At 42.1% G+C, this 8,858-nt stretch overlaps 1 pseudogene; it reads left to right on the top strand.

Moving 5' to 3' along the window:
• Positions 1-5,746: 5,746 nt before the first annotated feature.
• On the top strand, positions 5,747-8,654 carry LOC128568518 (RNA N6-adenosine-methyltransferase METTL16-like; annotated as a pseudogene).
• Positions 8,655-8,858: the final 204 nt, after the last annotated feature.

Below are 8,858 nucleotides of genomic sequence, written 5' to 3'. Positions count from 1 at the left end.
AAGAATTTTCTCTTCCCCATTTATTTGTTTATTCAGTCAATTCATTATATCAGTATTTACTTATGGATATTTATTTTGTATTTGGAGTTTTAATTCAATAATACTTTATTTTGTTGTTCAAGTTCTGATTTTGGTCACTGAGAGTTCTTTCAGTTGGCTCCTATGTCCCTTTGACATACATTTCAATCGAGCCTCTCCTTTTTTCTTCTGGCACTACAAGATTCTCCAGGTTCATATTATATATTTTGTGTCCCAGTGCTAGAATCAGTAATTTCTCCAAGGAGCCCTATTTTCTTTTATTACAAAGATGCTTCACTATGTGAAATGATATTATTTCTTTTTGTTCTATCTCCCACTAGAACATTAGGTCCTTAAAACCAGGACCTTTTGTGCTTGTTCACTGCTATATCCCTATTACCTAGAATAGTATCCAACACACAGGAGGATAGCAATAAAAGTTTAGTGAATGGGCCAACTGCAGTGGCTCACACCTGTAATCCTAATACTTAGGCAGGCCGAGTCAGAAGGGTCACTTGAGCTCAAAAGTTTGAAACCAGCCTGAGCAAGAGCAAGATCCCATCTTTACCCCAAACAGAAAACATTAGCCAGCTGTGGTGGTACATGCCTGTAGTCCCAGCTCATCAGGGGAGTGAGGCAGGAGGATCACTTGAGCCCCGGAGTTTGCAGTTACAGTGAGCAGTAATGATGCCACTGTACTCTAGTCCAGGTGATAGTGCAAGACTCTGTCTCAAAGCAACGACACCAACAAAAAGTTCAGGGAATGGATGAATAAATGAGTAAGGCCAAGTATGTGTATGCATTCTTCATGGTGTTACAATAGTCACAAGAATTTGATCAAAGGACACTTACATACATGGACATACACATGCATGTATGTGAATGGACAAATGAATGAATTACTAAACAGATGGATAGATTATTGGATATAAGAATGGAGAAACAGGCTCGGCGCCTATGGCTCAAGCTGCTAAGTGCCAGCCACATACACCTGAGCTGGTGGGTTCGAATCCAGCCCTGGCCGGCAAAACAACAATGACAGCTGCAACCCAAAAATGGCTGGCTGTGTGGCAGGTGCCTGTAGTCCCAGCTATTTGGGAGGCGGAGGCAAGAGAATCTCTTCAACCCAGGAGTTGGAGGTTGCTGTGAGCTGTGATGCAACGGCCCTCTACCCAGGGCTGCAGCTTGAGGCTCTGTCTCAAAAAAAAAAAAAAAAAGAAAGAAAGAAAGAAAAAAGAATGGAGAAACAGATGGATAGAAGTTGGTGCCACTACCATGCTCTCTAGCAATTCATGATAACAACTTGGTGGTGAGGGGTCTCATTCATGATTTCTTTCACACTTTCACTACCTACATTCAATCATCCACTAAGTCCTACCAATTTTACATCTCAAATATTTCTCAAGTCTATTCATCTTTCTTCATTTCAATTGCTATTTCCCTAGTGCCGGTTTTTTCCTCTCTTGTCTGTATGCTGCTACAGTCTCCTAACTCATCTTTCTGCCTTCAACCTTGTTCCCATCCCCACCACCATCCATATTCCTGCCAGAAGGATTATTATAATATACAGCTATGCCTGTATTACTCCCCTGCTAAAACCCTTAAAATATAAACTCAGTGAAATAAAACACTGGACTTTGGCCACTTCTCTTGCTCCTCTTCTTGCCATTCTCTACCTTGCACTGATTTGTATGCCATAGAAATACCGCACTGCATATATTTCCCTCCGGGGATCATGCTGCTTCTCTGCTGTGTCCTTTGCTCATACCAGTCCCCGTGCCTAGAATGCCCTTTCCTCATACCCTAGTTTAGAATTCTTATTGGCTTCAAGTTGATGAAAGTACGTACTCTTGCAGTTGTGCTTATGCTTATTAGCAGGGCCAGGACTAGGATGCAAAATTTAAGGAGAGTTTAGCAAGGGAGAGTGTATTCCTCTTTAAATCTTGTGCTCTAGGTGCTTCACTTGACTTGTTATGGTCCTGGACCTACTCTCTTCTACACTGGGAGCTTCCAAAAAGCAAGAACTTTGGCTTCTGTTCTTATAATCTTTAGCATGATGACTGGTGCCTCGCAGATGCTCAGTAAATGTTTGTGGGCCAGAGGGAGGAAAGATGAATTTAGAGGTCCATTGCATGGGCATTTTCTTTTTTTTTTTTTTTGTAGAGACAGAGTCTCACTGTACTGCCCTCAGGTAGAGTGCCGTGGTGTCACACGGCTCACAGCAACCTCTAACTCTTGGGCTTAAGCGATTCTCTTGCCTCAGCCTCCCGAGCAGTTGGGACTACAGGTGCCCGCCACAATGCCCAGCTATTTTTTTTTTTATTGTTGTTGCAGTTTGGCTGGGGCTGGGTGTGAACCCGCCACTCTCAGCATATGGGGCCGGCGCCCTACTCACTGAGCCACAGGCACCGCCCTGCATGGGCCTTTTCAAATCTAGAATCTATTTCTTATTACCCTGTTTCCCCCCAAAATAAGACATCCTCCGAAAATAAGACCTACTTACAGGAAAGATAAGACGTCCCCTGAAAATAAAGACCTAGCGCATCTTTGGGAGCACACCTTAAGACACTTATTAGGGATGCAAGGCTGGTTTAACATACGCAAGTCCATAAACGTTATCCACCATATTAACAGAGGCAAAAATAAAGATCACATGATCCTCTCAATAGATGCAGAAAAAGCATTTGATAAAATCCAGCATCCTTTTCTAATTAGAACACTGAAGAGTATAGGCATAGGTGGCACATTTCTAAAACTGATTGAAGCTATGTATGACAAACCCACAGCCAATATTTTACTGAATGGAGTAAAACTGAAAGCTTTTCCTCTTAGAACTGGAACCAGACAAGGTTGTCCTCTGTCACCTTTACTATTCAACATAGTGCTGGAAGTTCTAGCCAATACAATTAGGCAAGACAAGGAAATAAAGGGAATCCAAATGGGAGCAGAGGAGGTCAAACTCTCCCTCTTTGCTGACGACATGATCTTATACTTAGAAAACCCCAAAGACTCAACCACAAGACTCATAGAAGTCATCAAAAAATACAGTAATGTTTCAGGATATAAAATCAATGTCCACAAGTCAGTAGCCTTTGTATACACCAATAACAGTCAAGATGAGAAGCTAATTAAGGACACAACTCCCTTCACCATAGTTTCAAAGAAAATGAAATACCTAGGAATATACCTAATGAAGGAGGTGAAGGACCTCTATAAAGAAAACTATGAACTCCTCAGAAAGGAAATAGCAGAGGATATTAACAAATGGAAGAACATACCATGCTCATGGATGGGAAGAATCAACATTGTTAAAATGTCTATACTTCCCAAAGCAATCTACCTATTCAATGCCATTCCTATCAAAGTACCTACATTGTACTTTCAAGATTTGGAAAAAATGATTCTGCGTTTTGTATGGAACCGGAAAAAGCCCCGTATAGCTAAGGCAGTTCTTAGTAACAAAAATAAAGCTGGGGGCATCAGCATACCAGATTTTAGTCTGTACTACAAAGCCATAGTGCTCAAGACAGCATGGTACTGGCACAAAAACAGAGACATAGACACTTGGAATCGAATTGAACACCAAGAAATGAAACTAACATCTTACAACCACCTAATCTTTGATAAACCAAACAAGAACATACCTTGGGGGAAAGACTCCCTATTCAATAAATGGTGTTGGGAGAACTGGATGTCTACATGTAAAAGACTGAAACTGGACCCACACCTTTCCCCACTCACAAAAATTGACTCAAGATGGAAAAAGGACTTAAATTTAAGGCATGAAACAATACAAATCCTCCAAGAAAGCATAGGAAAAATACTGGAAGATATTGGCCTGGGGGAAGACTTCATGAAGAAGACTGCCATGGCAATTGCAACAACAACAAAAATAAACAAATGGGACTTCATTAAACTGAAAAGCTTCTGTACAGCTAAGGAGACAATAACCAAAGCAAAGAGACAACCCACACAATGGGAAAGGATATTTGCATATTTTCAATCAGACAAAAGCTTGATAACCAGGATCTATAGAGAACTCAAATTAATCCACATGAAAAAAGCCAACAATCCCTTATATAAATGGGCAAGAGACATGAATAGAACTTTCTCTAAAGACGACAGACGAATGGCTAACAAACGCATGAAAAAATGTTCATCATCTCTATATATTAGAGAAATGCAAATCAAAACATCCCTGAGATATCATCTAACCCCAGTGAGAATGGCCCACATCACAAAATCTCAAAACTGCAGATGCTGGCGTGGATGTGGAGAGAAGGGAACACTTTTACACTGCTGGTGGGACTGCAAACTAGTACAACCTTTCTGGAAGGAAGTATGGAGAAACCTCAAAGCACTCAACCTAGACCTCCCATTCGATCCTGCAATCCCATTACTGGGCATCTACCCAGAAGGAAAAAAATCCTTTTATCGTAAGGACACTTGTACTAGACTGTTTATTGCAGCTCAATTTACAATCGCCAAAATGTGGAAACAGCCTAAATGCCCACCAACCCAGGAATGGATTAACAAGCTGTGGTATATGTATACCATGGAATACTATTCAGTCATTAAAAAAATGGAGACTTTACATCCTTCGTATTAACCTGGATGGAAGTGGAAGACATTATTCTTAGTAAAGCATCACAAGAATGGAGAAGCATGAATCCTATGTACTCAATCTTGATATGAGGACAATTAATGACAATTAAGGTTATGGGGGGGGAAGCAGAAAGAGGGATGGAGGGAGGGGGGTGGGGCCTTAGTGTGTGTCACACTTTATGGGGGCAAGACATGATTGCAAGAGGGACTTTACCTAACAATTGTAATCAGTGTAACTGGCTTATTGTACCCTCAATGAATCCCCAACAATAAAAAAAAAAAAAAAAAAAGATAAGACACTTATTTTGTCTTAAAATAAGATACTGTCTTATTTTGGGGGAAACAGGGTAGTTGGGGGGAATCTGAACAAGTTACTTCTCTGTTCCTCAGTTTTTTCATCTGTGGAAAATAAATAGTAACAATATCTGCATTATAAAAATTTTTCCGGGTGGCTCCTGTGGCTCAGTGAGTAGGGCACCAGCCCCATATACCAAGGGTGGTGGGTTCAAACCTGATCCTGGCCAAACTGCAACAACAACAAAAGAATAGCCAGGCATTGTGGCAAGCGCCTGTAGTCCTAGCTACTCAGGAGGCTGAGGCAAGAGAATCGGCTAAGCCCAAGAGCTGGAGGTTGCTGTGAGCTGTGACGCCACAAGCACTCTACCAAGGGCGACAAAATTGAGATGCTGTCTATAAAAAAAAAAAAAATTCCATTTCAGGGAAACTACTTCATCAAAATTTTTAAACTTGTTGCCTTAACAGCTTTTTTTTCTTTGAGACAGAGTCTCATTCACTTACCCTGGGGTTGAGTGCTGTGGAGTCATAGCTCACAATAACCTTAAACTCTTGGGCTCAAATGATTCTTTTGCCTCAGCCTCCCTGAGTACTTGCGACTATAGGTGCCCGCCACAAATCCCAGCTATTTTGTTGTATTGTTGTTGTAGTTGTCATCGTTGTTTAGCTGGCCTGGGCCAGGTTCAAACTGGCCAGCCTCGGTGTATGTGGCTGGCACTGTAACCACTGAGCTACGGGCACAGAGCCACATCTCTCCTTTAAGCCTCAGTCCTGGTATGCTAAGAGGGATGGCTACTTTTCCTACCTTTGAATCGAAGGAGGAGGAGGCATGAAATATAGAAGCGGGGGGCAGGGTAAGGGAAGCTCTGGGCACAGGGGCTTCTAAAGTTCTCTCAATGATAGTCATTTTGCCTCCATTCTCACCACTATCTCTAGTTTTTTTGTTTCCGCTCATTTCATCACTCCCATTCTAATTTCTACATATAGATCATATAGGGTTCATTTTCTCTGCTCATACTTCTAGGCTGCTAGAGAAAAATCACAGAACAGTGTTCACTAGCTCTGTTGTTTGTTTTTTAGTCATGATCAGGCCTGCCAGAGCCTCTTGGTTCTCCTTATAATCTATTGTTCCCAATCGCCCATCTCTTGTTTTCCTGTTATGGTCATTTGCACTTGTGTCCAGTTTTAGCAACTGGACACAAGTGACCATACAATGACCATATGTATAAAGTTGCTATGGGTATTCGCAGACATGTCTTTTGTGGACAAATCTGTCTCTTTTTCTTGGGTAAAATATCTAGGACTGGATTTGTAGACCATAGGGTAGGTATATATTTAGCTTAATAAGCAAGTGCCAATGATTTTCCAACATTGGGTATTAGATAAGGCCTGTATTAAAAAGAAAGACTCAGGCTTGGTGCCTGTAGTTCAGTGGTTAGGGTGCCAGCCACATACACCGGACCTGGCAGGTTTGAACCTGGCCAGGGCCTGCTAAACAACAATGACAACCACAACAACAACAAAATAGCTGGCTGTTGTGGCAGGGGCCTATAGTCCTAGCTTCTTGGGAGGCTAAGGGAGGAGAATCACTTTTAAGCTCAAGAGTCTGAGGTTGCTGTGAGCTATGACGTCACAGCACTCTACCTAGGGTGACATGGTGAGACTCTGTCTCAAAAAAATAAAAAATTAAAAGAAAGACACCCTCAAAAAGATAAAAAGAAAGACACTCCCAAAAAAGATAAAAGAAAGACCTCTGTTGAACTTATGAATCACAACATTCCCATAATAAAGGCCATAAAACTAATGTTTTTTTTGAGACAGAGTCTCACTTTTGTCACCCTCAGTAGAGTATGGTGGCATCATAGTTCACAGCAACCTCAAACTCTTGGGCTCAAGCAATCCTCTTGCCTCAGCCTCCTGAGTAGCTGGAGTAACTGGGACTACAGGTGCCCACCACAATACTTGGCTTCTTTTTTCTTTAGAGATGGGAGTCTTGCTCTAGCTCAGACTGGTCAAATTCCTGAGCTCAGGCAATTCACCTGCCTTGGGCTTCCAGAGTGTTAGGATTACAGGTGTAAGCACCTGGCCTGTAATTTTTTAAGAGCCGTGGTCTGCTTGTTATCCAGGCTGAAGCATATAGTTCACTGTAAATTCAAGTCCTGGGCTTAAGTGATCTTCTTGCTGCAGCCTGAGTAGTAGTTGGGACTGTAGATATGTACCAACACCCTCTGCTAATTTTTAAATTTTTTGTAGAGACAGGGTCTTGCTATGTAGGCTGGACTAGACTTGAACACCTGGCTTTAAGCTTTCATCCTGCCTCAGCCTCCCAAAGTACTTAGATTATAGACATGAGCCATTTTGGCCCAGAAAGCTGTACTTTTAAAAAGTTCCATGGAAGATTCTGGGGTTGTACAGGTCCATGCCAGACAACGTCTGGTAGGAATGTTGGCCTCAGAAATGGCTCAGAGGAAATCAATGCATGCAAGAAATAGATACAAGGACAAACCTCCTGTCTTTGCATATCTGGCATCCAAACATCCAGATTTTTTTTTTAGAGACAGAGTCTCACTTTATCACCCTCGGGGGAGTGCTGTAGCATCACAGCTCACAGCACCCTCCAACTCCTGGGTTACGCAGTTGTCTTGCCTCAGCCTCCCGAGTAGCTGGGACTACTGGCTCCCGCCACAATGCCCAGCTATTTTTTTGTTGCAGTTTGGCCAGGGCCGGGTTCAAACCCGACACCCTCGGTATATGGGGCTGGTGCCCACTGAGCCACAGGTGCTGCCCCAAATATCCAGATTTTTAAGTAGCATGTTCAGATAAATCTGAATGGAAGAGTGAGTCTTAATTTTAGAGACCTGAAGCAATCAGAGCTCTGACTTGTACTCTCCTGAGGGAAGATTTTGGACTTTCTATTGATATTCCATTGAAGAGATTAATTCCCACAGTTCCCTTGAGACTCAGCTATATTCATTGGGTGGAAGATCTGATTGGTCAGGACTCTGACAAAAATACTCTGTGAAGAGGAATTGACACAGGGAGTAAAGTCTTGAAATCCTTGAAGGACTCCAACTAGTTCTGTAAATCCAGGAGGTATCACAGAGATCATAGCAGAAAGAGGTGAACTAGAGTTTGTTAAAAAGATCATTCATGACAGTTTACAACTTAAATAAAGATTAAGATGGTTTAGAAGCATGCTAGGAAAGAAACAGCCTGGCTCCTCTGAAGGAAGAGTTATGTAGACAAGCAGTTTCTAAAGTCACCTACACTGAATTCTGTCAATGTTGGACAATGAGGTGGGCTAAGGCTTAGAGTTTTTGCGATGATGTAACAGTACTATCACCACCAATTAAACAAAGAAAATTAGAGAAGCCAAGGAAACCCATTACGTTTGTTGTGCTGGCATCCGTGATGAAAGAATTATTCCTCAAAGCATCATCTTTGGGTGACACAGTGGAAGGTATAGTAGTTATCACTACGTGGATGGAAAAAATTCTCACTGACTGAAGGTCCATCATAAATGAGTTTCCTGTGAAAAAGTGGAACTTAGCCTTTTTCTAACAGCTGTAGAAAACTCTTACATTCATTTAAGAAAGAGAAGAGAACTAGTGAGACAATTGAAGGTTCTGGCAATGGAGCCTAGGACCAAGGGGTTTCTGAGCAGTTCAGCAACCCAGCAGCTGAAAAGAGGAAACATCTCCAAGGAGTGGCTGAACATTGCCTGTTTAAGTGTTTGATCAATATTAAGAAGGAGGTGGATGATGCCTTAGTTGAAATGCATTGGGTCAAGGGCCAGAACAGAGATTTGATGAACCAGATTTTCAGGCTTGTGGCTAGTTAACTCTGGACTCCTGGCACGGCTGAATAGTGTCTATAAAGCAGCTTGCTTTGGACTCAGCGCCTGTAGCTCAGTGAGTAGGGTGCCAGCCACATACACTGAG

The sequence above is a fragment of the Nycticebus coucang genome, chromosome 17 (genome assembly GCF_027406575.1).
Source record: "Nycticebus coucang isolate mNycCou1 chromosome 17, mNycCou1.pri, whole genome shotgun sequence".
Lineage (NCBI taxonomy): Eukaryota > Metazoa > Chordata > Mammalia > Primates > Lorisidae > Nycticebus > Nycticebus coucang.
This window is presented reverse-complemented; position numbering and strand designations above follow the sequence as displayed.